Source organism: Bos grunniens, chromosome 25, assembly GCF_055505025.1.
Source record: "Bos grunniens cultivar Pamir isolate PY7600 chromosome 25, Bosgru_T2T1.0, whole genome shotgun sequence".
NCBI classification, from domain to species: Eukaryota; Metazoa; Chordata; class Mammalia; order Artiodactyla; family Bovidae; genus Bos; species Bos grunniens.
This window is the reverse complement of record NC_141189.1, coordinates 27,995,912-28,011,704: the sequence shown is the minus strand read 5'-3', so window position 1 is coordinate 28,011,704 and position 15,793 is coordinate 27,995,912. Positions and strand designations below refer to the sequence as shown.

General features: G+C 39.8%; 1 long non-coding RNA gene across 1 annotated transcript; it reads right to left on the bottom strand.

Annotated features, from left to right (window-relative positions):
* Positions 1 to 1,439: 1,439 nt before the first annotated feature.
* Positions 1,440 to 5,943, bottom strand: LOC147345351 (uncharacterized). Its single transcript, XR_015154955.1, has 3 exons — positions 5,318 to 5,943; positions 2,696 to 2,871; positions 1,440 to 1,975 (listed from the first exon to the last, which is right to left on the bottom strand). It is a non-coding gene; the product is annotated as an uncharacterized LOC147345351 (long non-coding RNA).
* Positions 5,944 to 15,793: the final 9,850 nt, after the last annotated feature.

Genomic DNA, 15,793 nt, shown 5'->3' with positions numbered 1-15,793 from the left:
AATGTACATGTGTTCATATCCTATTTACATATCTTGTGTAAAATGGCCAGTGGGAGTTTGATGTATGACACAGGGAACCCAAAGATGGGAGGAGGGGTTCAAGAGGGATATGTATACCTATGGCCAATTCATGTTGATATATGGTAAAAACCATCACAATATTATAAAGTAAGTATCCTCTAATTTTAAAAAAGTATGTAAAGTTGTCTTTCCTATTCCTTAATGCCCGGATGTCCCTTTAAGACCCAACTCAAGTTTTTCCTCCTTAAGTTGCCTTTTGTTACTGTCCCAGTCTATAGGATGCTGTGTCTTGTCCAGCTCCCAGATGACCACTTGCTGGGGCTCACAGACACAGGGGGAGGAAAACATCTGGGCAAGGGCGGGGAAGAGGCAAGTAGCCCACTCCTGAACTGGCAGCAGGGACCACCACTAGATGGCGCTATTGAGCCAGCTCTGTCAACTGGGGCGCCCTAATGCCAAGGTGATTTTTCTTTGTTTCCATTTTTCTTTCTGGCAGAGAAGTTTATGATATCTTAACTGTCCCAGGTGGTATAGATCTGTGATTGGTATTCAGATAGTTAAACAGCAGTGATGTCACATGCCTCTGGCAGTCCTGTCACATCTCCCAGCATCACGGGTTTCTCACCATTCTCCATCCATCAAATAGCTTGCCACTTGCTATGGACATTTGACATCCAAATACTGCCTCCCCCTTTCTTTGGATTATATTGTGTATCTTGGATTAGAGTGTAAATCCCTTGAGGGCAGAACATGGGGTCCATGCTAATCCAATGGAAGTTCCATAAAGTCTTGTTGAATGTTGTCAAGTTCCCTAGTGTACGGAATCCAAACACCTGCCTCAAAAGCTTAAAACACCCAGCTTTCAGGCAACCCTGCTCCATTTCCATATTGATGGAGAGGAAAGCAGTAAATCCTTTATGGCTGGGAGTCAGTTCTCTTCATTTCTTCCTGGAAATGCTGTTGATGGTAGCTGGGGAAGTCATTTTTCTTCTTATCTTTCACTTGGCAGGGTCAGATTACTCAGAGCCCCTAGCAATTCAGGGAGCAGTATTCAGAGGCTCAGCATGCAGGTGAGGTTTGATATGTAAGAGGAGATTTAGAGCTTAAATAAATAAAATTGGGTGGGATCACACGTCTAAGCCTCAGACCTATTGTCCCTCATGGAAACTGCAGAGTAGTCCTTGAGCAGATTTGTGTGGGCAACCCTTAAAGTCAAGATGCTCTGTGAAAAACACCACGCAGTTATTGACCTGTTTGACTTAAAATAACCAAATTTTGTAATTGATTATGTGCCAAGTTGGAAACCACATTTCGTTAGATTCTAACACAGACAAGTAGAAGTTGGTGCCAAGACTTTAAAGAAAAATCAATGGAGGGAAACATAAATTTAAAAAAAAATGTTAACATTTATTCATCTATTTAAAACATTTTTATTTTAGGATTATTCATTCTTCCAGCCACTCATTCATACCTATATCTCTTTAACAAGGTGTTTTAAAATTATTTTTATATTGCCATTTGTTTTAACACAAGTAATACGTGCAGCTCAAAATTTGAAAAATATAAGAAATTGTAGAGTAAAAAGTAGTTTTCACTTCTACTCTTGTCTTAGACACTGTTCCCTCCCAGGAGTGACAACTGTTGTTGATGGTTTCCATATTACCTTTTAGAAACAGTCTACATTTGAAAATGCGTATCCATGCATCTGTTTGACCTTTATCCATCAGTCTATCCATCCATCAAACCATTCATTTATCTATCCATCTATCTATCCATGTGTCCGTTGATTGATCTATATACTTTTTTTATTCAGGAATTAGGAAGAGGCAGCCATTATTTGCTTTCAGATGGCAGACTACTTTGTTCCACTGACCTGGTGGGAAAGAGACTTGGAGTCACTGGTCTTGCTGTTTAACTCGCCACACCACAGTCGTAGGGTTGGGCTGTCAGAGACCTGTCAGGGAACAGTGGGCATTTTAGAAAACAGTTACATGTAATTATTCAGATTTTATTCTGGTCAGGCCACATGGTTTTGGGTTTGATTCTGAGGGGGAGGGAAACTGCAGTAAGTGAATGAAGAGAAATGAAACGTGAGCGCATGAGGTGCTATGGAAAGGGTGATTGGAACCAGGCATTCTTGGATCCAGCCCTCATTAAGAGCTGTATGACGAGGTTACTTAACTTCTTGGAGTCTCAGTTTTCCTATCTGTGAAATGAGGATTACTGTATCCTCCTTTGCAGATTAAAGGCAGCCTGATCCCCAGATATAATCAGTGCTTATATTATGATTCTGCCGTCAACGTTATTAAGTACATTCGAGTCCCTTGCTTGTTTTATACAAGATACTGGAAATTTAACCTCAGTTGATGATTTAAGATACAGTGTAATGTGGAGACAGAGGGTTGGCTGTAAAAGGTGCATAACGCAGGGCAGACTTGGAGTATGGAATTTAGGGATGGCAGAGGATATCTTCCAGTTTGAGTGGAGATGGGGGCTGAGCTACCAAACTGCTGAAGAGACAGTAACCTCAGCTGTCTTCATGGCAACGGCCCTCATTCCCTGCAGCGTTCCTGTGCCAGCCTGGGAGAAATCTACACCACTGCCTCTGGGCAGGGTGTGTACACTTCTGGCCTGGATCATGGCCTCACTGCTGGCAACCTCACCTTCCACCCACCTTTCCAGCTGCATCTGTTGAATGTTTCTAAAATGCTCAGGTTGCCATTTCAGTCCTGCGCTTGAAAGTCCTCATCAGCAGCACTTCACTGGCGGTGCTGTGGTTAAGGCTTCACTTTCCAAGGCAGGGGGTGAGGAGGGTTCGATCCCTGGCCAGGGAGCAAAGATCCCATATACCTTGTGGCCAAAAAACCAGAACATAAACTACAGAAGCAATATTTTAACAAATTCAGTAAAGACTAAAGAAATATTCCCATCACCTTCAGGACAAAGTTAAATTCTTTAGCACACAAAACCTATGCTATGGAATGAATGTTTGTGTCCCCCTAAAATTCATATATTGAAGCCTAATCCCCTGTGTGATGTATTAGGAAGTAGGGACTTTGGGAGGTGATTAGGTCATGAGGGTGGAGCCCCCATGAATGGGATTAGTACCCTGGTGTTGGAGAAGACTGTTGAGAGTCCCTTGGACTGCAAGGAGATCCAACCAGTCCATCCTAAAGGAGATCAGTCCTGGGTTTTCATTGGAAGGACTGATGCTGAAGCTGAAACTCCAATACTTTGGCCGCCTGATGCAAAGAGCTGACTCATTGGAAAAGACCCTGATGCTGGGAAAGATTGAAGGCAGGAGGAGAAGGGGATGACAGAGGATGAGATGGTTGGATGGCATCACTGACTTGATGGACGTGAGTTTGGGTAAGCTCCGGGAGTTGGTGATGGACAGGGAGGCCTGGTGTGCTGCAGTCCATGGGGTCACAAAGAGTCAGACATAACTGAGCGACTGAACTGAACTGAAAAGAGGGCTCAGAGAGCCCTCTCACCCCTTCCTCCATGTGGGGACACAATAAGAAGAAGGCTGTTTGTGAATCAGGAAGTGGATCCCCTTTAGACACCAAATTTGCTGGACCCGGATCTTGGACTTTCCAGTCTCCAGAACTGTAAGCGATAAATGTTTGCAGTGTAAGTCACCCAGTCTACGGTATGTTTGTTACACAGCCTGAACTGACTGAGACACCTTCGACAGGGGACCCTTTCTAACTCTTCCCACCTCAGTTTTGTTCACTTCTTTGTGTACATCAGCGTTCTACGATTTGATACCTTGGCATGCATTGGAATCCTCTACTCTTTTTTTCATCCAGCACTCCCCCATTCTTCCTTCAAGACTCAGCTCAGACACCCTTCCTACAAGTTCTCCACGACTCCTCAAGACCAGCACCCAGCCTCAGGTGACGTGATGGAGCACACGCTGGCTCTCTCTCTACGTCTCTTTCCATGAAGTAGCTCACAGGGGAGGGCAGGGGTCAGAGGGTGAGAGCTGGGGTGGGGGTCTTTTAAATCTGTGCGGGTGGGCACTGAGCCAGCAAAAGTCACTCTTGTGGCTTTTCTTGTCACATAGAAATCCCTAGGGTCGGGAGACTTGGTGGGAGTCACAAGCAGACACTGAGGAAGCCAGCTTCTTTGGCAAGGGTGTTCCTGTCCCAGTTGGTAGGGGGAGAACATCTACTGCATTTTAATTTAATTTAGTTTACTTGTATTGTTTCTTTATGTCTCTGTTGGGATTTTATTTTTTATTTTAAAATAATTCAGTTTAATGCCTTTATTGTATTTTCAATCTGTAACCTATAGCATCTTGCTCGCTCACTCAGTCATGTCCAGCTCTTTACAACTGCATGGACTGTTGCCCGCCAGGTTCCTCTGTCCATGGGATTTCCCAGGTAAGAGTACTGGAGTGGGTTGCCATTTCCTCCTCTAGGAAATCTTCCCAACCCAGAGATCAAACCTGCGTCTCCTGCATTGCAGATGGATTCTGTACCACTGAGCCCTCTAGGAAGCCCCCTTAGTTGGGATTTTAAATGAGCTTTTTAAAAAAAGTAATCATAAGCCTGCCTCTGACCTCCTCTCTGGACTTGGAGTTTTATTTTGTTTTTGGTTCACTGTGTCAAGTTTATTATAGAATAAACTTTAACTTAATTATTTTCATAAGCTATACATAAAACACAATGGACTTTAAAAATACTTTCAGTTCAGTTCAGTTCAGTCACTCAGTCATGTCCGACTCTTTGCGACCCCATGGACTGCAGCACGCCAGGCCTCCCTGTCCATTACCAACTCCTGGAGTTTACTCAGACTCATGTCCATTGAGTCAGTGATGCCATTCAACCATCTCATCCTCTGTCTTTTTTCTAATATTTTATAATATTCAAATTTTTATTAAAGTATACTTGCTATACAGTATTACAGAAGTTATAGATATATAATACATTGATTCACAATTTGTAAAGGCCATACTCCACTTATAGTTAATATAAAACATTAACTGTATTCCCCATGTTGTACAATATATCCTTGTGACTTATTTTATATCTAATAATAGTTTGTACCTCTTAATCCTAATGTTGTCCTTCCCTCTTCCCCTCTGCCCACTGCTAAGTATTAGCTTGTTCTCACAGTGGAATTTTTATGGCATAGAAAGTTTAAAAAGTATTTTTCTAATTTTGAAATAATTTTAGATTTATAGAGAAGTTGCCATGATAGGACAGAGAGTTCCCCTAATGTTATCGTCTTACGTTACTGTGGTCCATTTGTCACAACACAGACAGCAACATAGAAAGGTAACTATTACCTAAACTCCAGATTGCATTTGGATTTCACCAGTTCTTCCACTGACGTCCTTTTTCTGTCCAGGATTCAGTCCAGAGCCCCACGTTGCATTTAATCTCACGTCTCCTTAATTTCCTCTGGTCTTTGACGCTTCTTAATCTTTCCTTGCTTTTCAAGATCTCAATCGTTTTGAGGAGTGCTAGACAGGTGCCTGGTGGGCTGCCGTCTATGCGGTCACACAGAGTCGGACACGACTGAAGCGACTTAGCAGCAGCAGCAGCAGCAGCAGCAGACAGGCGTTTTGTAGATTTGGACTTGGTGATTTTAACGAAAGTTTGGTCCCCTTCACTCACCGCATGAATAAAAGCCTGTCCTGAAATTTACCAGCAGCGTGGACATTTCAGATTAGTCTGCCATCTGTGCTGCCCCTGGAACACAGGAGAGATGCATCTTGGAGACGGAAGTCTGGCAAACCCAGGTGTTCTTTCTGGAGGTGATTTTGTCTGTAGTCTCATCACAGAGTTGGATGAGACTTTGGCCAAGGCCAAGGTAGCAGGATCTGTGCTAAAATCGTTCAGATTTACTTCCTTGCCATGGGAGTCTGAGTTCCAAATCCTAGCCTGTGTGCAGCCTGCTCCACCAAATAATGAGGCACTGGGTGCTTTTTAAGGCGGCTGACCTTTGGAGCAAATTATCCAAGGAAATCTGATTAGCTAGTTCACTGAGTTCCTGCAAAATGGATCTTGGTGTATTTCTGCTGCAGAAATGTCAGCGTAATTGGAGTTCCTGGAGCTCAAAGACCTTCTTTCTCATTGTTTCCATCCTTTGGAGGAAAAAAAAAAAAAAAACCCAAACAAACATAACCCAACTCCCTAAAGAATTATTCTTTGACTTAAGGTTCTTTGCTTTTGCACATGGTTTGGAAGCTGCTGCTGGCTGTATTTACAACTTTATTAATCATGGGAACAGTCTGAACATCATTTAAACAAACAAGCCAAAAAAAAAAAAAGTCCATCCCCAAATAGATGATGTGAGCTTAATAGAGATGGCCCAGCCAAAGACCTTAAATAAATAAACTGACTTTAATTCGAGGGAAAGAGCATGGGTTGGTAATTACTTGAGGCTGTGTGCCGTGCAATGTAACCAAATTCAAAACTCACTAATTTCATTATTTTAATGGAAGTCTGCATCCCATTCATTAGGCTGACATATGACTAGCCATTAGTAACAGTTCATTTCTAAAGCTATGGTGGAGAAAGGGTGATTGGAAATGAGTGAGGGCCAGGCCTGGTGGAAGTTGACAGTGCTTAGAGGGGAACTTCTGGATGGGATTTGTGGGAGGGGCAGGGATCACAGGAGAAAAACTGTTAAGTTGGATGGAGGCAAGAAGCCGCAGAGTCAAAATACAGGCCTTGGATCCAGAGAGACCCAGGTTCACATTCTGGGTTCGCCACATACTAGCTATGTGACCTTGGGCATATTACATCCTTTCTCCGAACTTCATTTTCTTCATCCATGAAAGGGGGTGATGATTGTACCTCACATAGTTGCTTGAGATGATTCAATGCAGTTGTTTACGGGGTTGAGTTTAGGTCCTGGCACATAGTAAGATTTTTTTTTTTTTAATTGAAGTATAATTGATTTCGTTTCAGGTGTATAGCAGAATGATTCAGTTGTGTGTGTGTGTGTGTGTGTGTGTATACACACACACATACATACATTCTTTTTCATGTTCTTTTCCCTTATAATTTATTCAGTTCAGTTCAGTTCAGTTCAGTCACTCAGTCGTGTCCGACTTTTTGCGACCCCATGAATCGCAGCACGCCAGGCCTCCCTGTCCATCACCAATTCCCGGAGTTCACTCAGACTCATGTCCATCGAGTCAGTGATGCCATCCAGCCATCTCATCCTCTGTCGTCCCCTTCTCCTCCTGCCCCCAATCCTTCCCAGCGTCAGAGTCTTTTCCGATGAGTCAACTCTTCGCATGAGGTGGCCAAAGTACTGGAGTTTCAGCTTTAGCATCATTCCTTCCAAAGAGATCCCAGGGCTGATCTCCTTCAGAATGGACTGGTTGGATCTCCTTGCAGTCCAAGGGACTCTCAAGAGTCTTCTCCAACACCACAGTTTAAAAGCATCAAGTTTTCGGCTTACAAGATACTAAATATAATTCCCTTTGCTATACACTAGGTCCTTGTTCTTAATCTATATTATATATAGTAGTGTATCTGTTAATTCCAAACTCCTAATTTTTCCCCTCTTTCCCCTTTGGTAACCATAAATTTGTTTGCTGTCTGTGATTCTATTTTGTAAATAAATTCATTTGTATCGTATTTTAGATTTCACATATAAGTGATATTATATGATATTTGTCTTTGTCTGACTTACTTCGCTTGGTATAAAAATCTCTAGACCTATCCATGTTGCTGTGAATGGCATTGTTTCATTCTTTTTTCTGGCTAATATTCCATGGTTTCTTCTTTGTCTGTTTCTCTGTTAATGGACATTTAGGTTGCTTCCGTGATGTGGCTATTGTAAACAGTGCTTCTGTAGCATGTATGTTTCTTTTTCATTAGAGTTTTTATCTTTTATGAATATGTGTCCAAGAGTGGGATTGTAGGATCATATGGTAGCTCTATTTTTAGTTTTTAAAGAAACCTCCATACTGTTTTCCATAGTGGCTGCACCAATTTACATTCCCACTAACAGTGTAGGAAGGTTCCCTTTTCTCCACACCCTCTCCCCCTCTTATTATTTGTAGACTTTTCAATGATGGCCATTCTGACTGGTGTGAAGTATTAACCTCACTGTAGTTTTGATTTGCTTTTCTCTAATAATTAGTTATGTTGAGCATCTTTTTATGGGGCAACATTGTTACTTTTAATAAGTGGTAACAATAATGGAGATGATGATGCTATTATTAGGTAACAGTATATTAGGATACTTTGAAGGTGGGGCCTTTGGGAGATGCTTAAGTCATGGAAGTGGAGTCCTCATGAATGGGATTGGTGTTCATGTGAGATGAGGGCCTCAAAGAACTCTCTTCTACCTTGTGAGGACACGTAGAGAGGATGGCCATTATGAGCCAGGAAGCAGGCTTCCACCAGACACCAAACCTGCCAGCACTTTGATCTTGTACTTTCCAGCCTCTGGAACCGTGAGCAATAAATTTCTGTTGCTTATAAGCCACCCAGTCTATGATAATTTTGTTTTTAGCAGCCTGCTGGTTTCCATTATATATTTATAACATTTATAACATATATATTTATAACATTATATATTTATGTCCGAATGACATGTTTAAAGAACATGGCAAGACAAAGGCTTGGAGGTAACAATGTCGTTGGAAAGACAGAAGCTGGATTATGTTGCAGAGAGCACGGAATGTCAAGTAAGATGGATCCAGGCTTGAATCTTGACTCTGCTACTCACGGCTTTGTGGCCTTAGGCAGGATGCTTCACCTCTCTGAGACCAATATCCTCACCTGTAAAATAGAAATGATAATAATTCCATCATAGGCCGCTGGAAGGATGAAAGGAGAACATGTAGAAAACAGTTAGCCTGGTGCCTGACGCATAGTGGGTGCTCAGTTTGTAACTGGGCTTAAGATCATAAAGGCTTAACTAGCCAGCATCATGATATATATTATATAAACTATACTATATTAGCAGGGAGTAGCTAACATTTATTTAGTGTTTACTCTGTGACAGGCACTGTGTTTACTACTGCTTCCCATGAAACATTCCACTTACACCTCAGGACAATTCTGTGAAGTACTCTTGCTATCCTCATTTGATGGACGAGGAAATGGAGATAAGAAAGTTGAGAAACTTGTTCAGTGAAACACAGCTAGTAAGTGGCAGAGCTTTTATTTGAACTGAGGCAGCCTGTCTGGAAGGCTCCTCTGATCCCATTTCCTGTTTTCTTGACCTTGCTTTGTGGGGAAGAAGGTGGCTGTCCAGAGGGAAGACATCACGGGGGGAACATTTGTCCCTCAGAGCGGTCAGCCCCTTTCCCATCTCAACCTGACCACGTTCAGCCTCCTCATCTCATCGACAGACAGCATTCTGATCTGAAAGATTCAAGGACGCTTCTCGGCCAGCTTCTAAAATGGTCCAGGACTTTCACCGTGTGATGAGTACCAGATCAGATGAAGATTTTTACCCTTATGGGAGGAATGAACACACGTCCAAACAACTTCACTCTTGATTAGAGATACTGAAGATTCATCCACTGAAAGTTGCAAGTTTTCCTAAGATCTTGGGAAAATTAAAATAAGAATACCCTAGAAAGGAAACTCTGTGAGGACAAGGATTCTCTTGTAATGCCAGTGATTATAAAAGGCCTGGCACCCTAGGAAGCACCCATGCTAAACGGAGACTGGTATAAATGCATGAACTCAAGAGAAAAAGACTCTTTGCCACAGAGTCCTGAGATTTTATTGTCCTTGTTATCATAGAAACCACACAATATCCCACCAAGCATGACATCAGTGACCACTCATTTATACATAATGTGGTAGGAGGGAAAGGAACTGCTTTGTAGGTGGAGCGTTTTCATTGGAGGGATCTCAAACATATACATTACCATATGTAAAATAGAAGGGGATTCCAATGGGAATTTGCTGTATGACTCAGGGAGCTCAAACCAGGCCTCTGTAACAACCTAGAGTGGAGGGAAGGGGTTGGAAGTGGGAAGGAGGTTCAAGAGGGAGAGGACATATGTATACTTTTGGCTGATTCATGTTGATGTATGGCAGAAACCAACACAATATTGTAAAGCAATTACCTTTCAATTAAAAATAAATTAATTAAAAAAAGAGAGAGAGTGAAGTGGACTCGTTTTGCCTCAGGGACTCTTGGTATTTGATGATCCTTGGGGTTTATTCATAAGCGTGGAAGAATTTGAGTTTGACTTAGACATCTTGGCACGCAATGCAAAGTCTCTGAATTCTTAAATTTATTTACCAGTTAGGGGAAGCATATTCCCAGCTATAATTTTATTTACAAAGGGCTCTAATCTGGTGTGAAGTCTGAAGGCATGTTTGTTTAACAAGTTACTCAATTAGCCGGCAAAGCAAGAACAAAGGAAAGTCATTATGCAGATGTATGCCCATTCAAAGCCGTTCTGCCTTTAAGATGCTTTCTCTGCAGTAAGGGAGGAGAGATTCCAAGTTGGAAAGTTTTCTGTCCCTGCTGTGTTTACTGCTAATTCTCTAATATTAGACTGCAAATGATTAATAATATTACATTTCAGCACTCTTAGATCTGTCCATTTTTCAATCTAAAACTGTATAATTATAGATTATTTTAAAATCTGGGAAAGGAAATCAGCCATGAACCACACTAACGCATCCACGAACTCTTTGATACATTTCTTTGAGTATTTTGCTGTACGTAGTTTTACATATTTGTAATCCTAGTGCATACACAATTGTGAGTACTGCATTTTTCACCTCTGGAATAAAACTATTATTTTGACTTTATTACGAAGCTTTCAAACACACAGAAAAGAAGATAAACCAGTATAATAAACCACCACATATTCATTAGAGTTAGCGCTTAATGTTTCCCATATTTCTTTTGTGTGTGTTTTTTCTAAGATGTTTTAAATTAAATAAAATAACACACTTCATGGTATTTAACCTTAAATTAGTGGTTCTCAACTGAGAGTGATTTTGACCCCCTCAGGGAATATTTGGCAATGTCTGGAGACTCTTTTGGTTGTCACAAAAGGAATGCTTATGTACTGGGTAGAGCAGGGTTACCACTCAACATCCTTCAACGCACAGGAGAGTCTCCACCCCACGCCCACCCCAATAAAGAATTATCTTTTCCTCAGTTAGTGCTAAGGTTGAAGAACTTTGCCCCAAATTATTGAGAATGCATTTTCTAAAATGAAAATTTCCATATAACCACATATCACATCACTTCTAACAAAGTTAAACATAATTCCTTCAGTTCAGTTCAGTTTAGTCACTCAGTCATGTCCGACTCTGAGACTCCATGAATCGCAGCACGCCAGGCCTCCCTATCCATCACCAACTCCCTTAAGATCATCTCATTACGAATCCATACTTCCCCAGAATTCCGCTAGAATGTCTTTCACAGCTGTGTAGCAAACATTTTCTCATTTTATTAGCACTCTTTATAGAATATCATTCCAAATGACTATAAAATAGTCTATTGAATGGATTCACCAAAATTTATTCAAAGGATCCGCTATTTTGGGTCATTAGTTATGCTTCCAGGTTTTAAGGAACTATTTATGTAAATAACAACAGTTTACTTCCTTTCAAACTTCTTGCCTTTTATTATTTTTTTCTTTGTCTTATGTCCTGGCTAGGGACTTTAGTAAATACTGAACATATATAGAGAAATATTTTGTGAATATAAAACAATGTTGAGAGTGGTCATCCTTGCCTTGTTTCTGATAATAGGAGAAAAAGGTTTAATGTTTTCCATTAATTATTATGTTAGCTGTACATTTTTCAGTTACACTGATAGGTATATTTGATCACATTGAAGGCATTGGTATCTGTTTCTAGTTATTAAGTGTCTTTGTCATAAAAGATTTGTGATTTTTGGACTTCCCTGGTGGTGCACTGGATAGGAGTCTGCCTGCCAAAGCAGGGAACGTGGGTTTGATCTCTGGTCTGGGAAGACTGCACGTGCCACTGAGCAGCTAAGTCCATGGGCTGCAGCTACTGAACCTGCATGCCGCCTGAAGCCCACACCCTCTAGGGCCTGCAGGCCACAACTGCTGAGCCTGTGGCCTGCACTGAAGCCTGCACACCCTAGAGCTCCTCCACAGAAGGAGCCACTGCAATGAGAAACCCATGCACTGCAGGGGCGAGTACCCTCCACTCGCTGCAGCTAGAGAAAGCCCACGCAAAGCAACGAAGACCCAGCGCAGCCAAAAATAAATTTAAAATCAAGAAAAGTAGTATTAAAAAAAATTAGTGATTTTTATTAAATGCTTTTTCTACATATTTTGAGATAATCAAATAATATCTCTTTTATTCTATTAGTGTGAAGAATTACATTGACTGATTTTCATGTTAAACTAACCTTGTTTTCTTGGAATAAAACTTGCTTGTTCACGATATATTATCCTTTCTATATACTGCTGGATTTCAGTTGCTAACATTTTGCTTAAATTTTTTTCATCTATGTCTATTTCCATGAGAGATATTGATCTGTTATTTTTTCCCCCTATAATACCTTTTTCAGACTTTGGTATCATGGTTATGCTGGCCTTGTAGATTAAGTTGAGAAATGGTACCTCCTCCTCCATTTTCTGAGTTTCTGCAGAATTGATATTATTTATCTCTTAAATCTTTGTATATTTCACTAGTGAATCACATGTACTTGAAAGTTTTGTGTGTGCATATGGAAAGGTTTTTTTTTTTTTTTTAATAAATTCAGTTTCTTTAATAGGTAGTTATTTCCTTTGTTTTCAGGATTGGTAATTTGTAGTTTCATTTAATTCATATTAGTTGTTGAAATATTGTCATAATGTAGTTTTAAGATTTATCTTTTTAAATATCTCTGGGATCTGTAGTGATGTTCTGTTTTCATTCTTGATGTTGATAATTTATGTTTTCTCTCTTTCCCCTTAATTATTGTCAAGACTTTTAATTTACACTTTATTATTTTCTTTCTTTTATTTACTTTAGGTTCTTTTACCTACTTAGGATTGAGGCATGGATAATCAATTTCATACCTTTCTTTCATACTTCTTTATTTACTTGTTTTAACTTAAAAATTGAAGAATAGTTGATTTACAATGTTGTGGTAATTACTGCTATACAGCAAAGTGATTCAGCTATACACACACACACACACACACATATATATATCTATACATGTACACATTCTTTTAAAAATATTCTTTTCCATTATGGTTTATCACAGAATATTGAACATAGTTCTCTGTGCTATACAGTAGGAGCTTGTTGTTTATCTATTATATATAAAAAGCTTACATCTACTAACCCCAACCTCCTACTCCATCCCTCCCCCTTTCCCCTTGGAAACTACTAGTCCATACTTCTTTAAATAAGTATTTATTTATTTTATTATTTTTTAATATAAATTTGTTTATTTTAATTGGAGGCTAATTACTTTACAATATTGTATTGGTTTTGCCATACATTGACATGAATCCACCATGGGTGTACATGTGTTCCCCATCCTGAACCCCCCTCCCACCTCCCTCTCCATCCCATCCCTCTGGGTCATCCCAATGCACCAGCCCTGAGCACCCTGTATCATGCATCAAACCTGGACTGGTGATTCGTTTTGCATATGATATTATACATGTTTCAATGCCATTCTCCTAAATCATCCCACCCTCTCCCTCTTCCACAGAGTCCAAAAGACTGTTCTATACATCTGTGTCTCTTTTGCTGTCTCGCATACAGGGTTATCATTACCATCTTTCTAAATACGATATATATGCGTTAGTATACTGTATTGGTGTTTTTCTTTCTGGCTTACTTTACTTTGTATAATAGGCTCCAGTTTCATCCACCTCATTAGAACTGATTCAAATGTATTCTTTTTAATGGCTGAGTAATACTCCATTGTGTATATGTACCACAGCTTTTTTATCCCTTTGTCTGCTGATGGACATCTAGGTTGCTTCCATGTCCTGGCTATTATAAACAGTGCTGTGACGAACACTGGGGTACACGTGTCCCTTTCAATTCTGATTTCCTTGGTGTGTATGCCCAGCAGTGGAATTGCTGGGTCATATGGCAGTTCTATTTCCAGTTTTTTAAGGAATCTCCACAATGTTCTCCATAGTGGCTGTCCTAGTTTGCATTCCCACCGACAGTGTAAGAAGGTTCCCTTTTCTCCACACCCTCTCCAGCATTTATTGCTTGTAGACTTTTGGATAGCAGCCATTCTGACTGGCGTGAAATGGCACCTCATTGTGGTTTTGATTTACATTTCTCTGATAATGAGTTATGTTGAGCATCTTTTCATGTGTTTGTTAGCCATCTGTATGTCTTCTTTGGAGAAATGTCTGTTTAGTTCTTTGGCCCATTTTTTGATTGGGTTGTTTATTTTTCTGGAATTGAGCTGCAGGAGTTGCTTGTATATTTTTGAGATTAGTTTCCTTTTAAGCACTGATTTAGCTTTACCCCACAAATTTTGATATATTACGTTTTCATTATTATTCAGTTCAAAATATTTTCTAATTTTTTATGTGATTTCTTTTTTAATTCATGGGTTATTTAGGAAAGTGTTGTTTTATTTCCCAATACATTGGGGCTTTCTAGATAGCTCACTGTTAATGATTTCTACTTTCATTCTACCATATTCTTCTGTATGATTTCATTCTTTGATATTACTTAAATTTTTATATGACTCAGAATATGGTCATTTTGCTGCATGTTCCATGTGTACCTGAGAAAAATGTGTTTTCTGTAGTATCCTATAATACTATGTTAATTTGGTTGATAGAGTTGTTTAAATTTTCGTGTCTTTACTGAGTATTTTGTCTGTTGTTCTATCAATTTCTGAGAGAAGGTGTACATTCTCCAACTATGGTTATGGATTTGCTTATTTCTCTTTTCATTTCTGTCATTTTTTTCTTCATGAGCCTTAGAACCCTATTGTTAGGTGCATATGTACATTTTTCGTTGTTTTGTCTTGATGAATTGATCCTTTCATCCTTTTGAGATATCCTTCTGAATTTTGAGTGATAGTCTTTGTCTTAAAAGCTACTTTGTTTGATATTAACATAGTTAATGATATTATAATATGTTAATGATGATATTAACATATTAGCATAACTAGCCATATTTCTTAATTTTAATGTTTTCATGGTATTTTTCATCCTTTTATTCCTTTTCTTTCTACCTGTCTGAATCTCTATAATAAGTGTTTCTTGAAAATAGTGTATTTTGTCTTGCTTTTTATATCTCACTTGGCAATCCCTGCCCTTGATTACAGTCTTTAGTCCATCATTATACATTCAGTGCAGTTAGTGAAATGGTTAGTTTATGTCTCCCGTCTTGGTATTTGCTTTATGTATATTTTAGTTGTTCTTGACTTCTTTGTTCATGCTTATCTTCTTTTGGGAAAATTGTATATTTTTAATATTGCATTTTTTGTTGTTGTGATTCAGTTGTTCCGTCATGTCCAACCCTTTACAACACCATGGTCTGCAGCATGCCAGGCTTCCCTGTCCTTCACTATCTCCTTGAGTTTGCTCAAACTCATGTCAATGATGAGCTTGCTCAAACTCAAACTCAATGATGCCATCCAACCATCTCATCCTCTGTCATTGCCTTCTCCTCCTGCCTTCAAGCTTTCCCAGGGTCTTTTCTAATGAGTTAGCTCTTCACATCTGGTGGCCAAAGTATTGGAACTTCAGCTTCAGCATGAGCCCTTCCAGTGAATATTCAGGACTGATTTCCTTTAGGACTGACTGGTTTGATCTCCCTGCAGTCCAAGGGACTCTCAAGAGTCTTTTCTAACACCACAG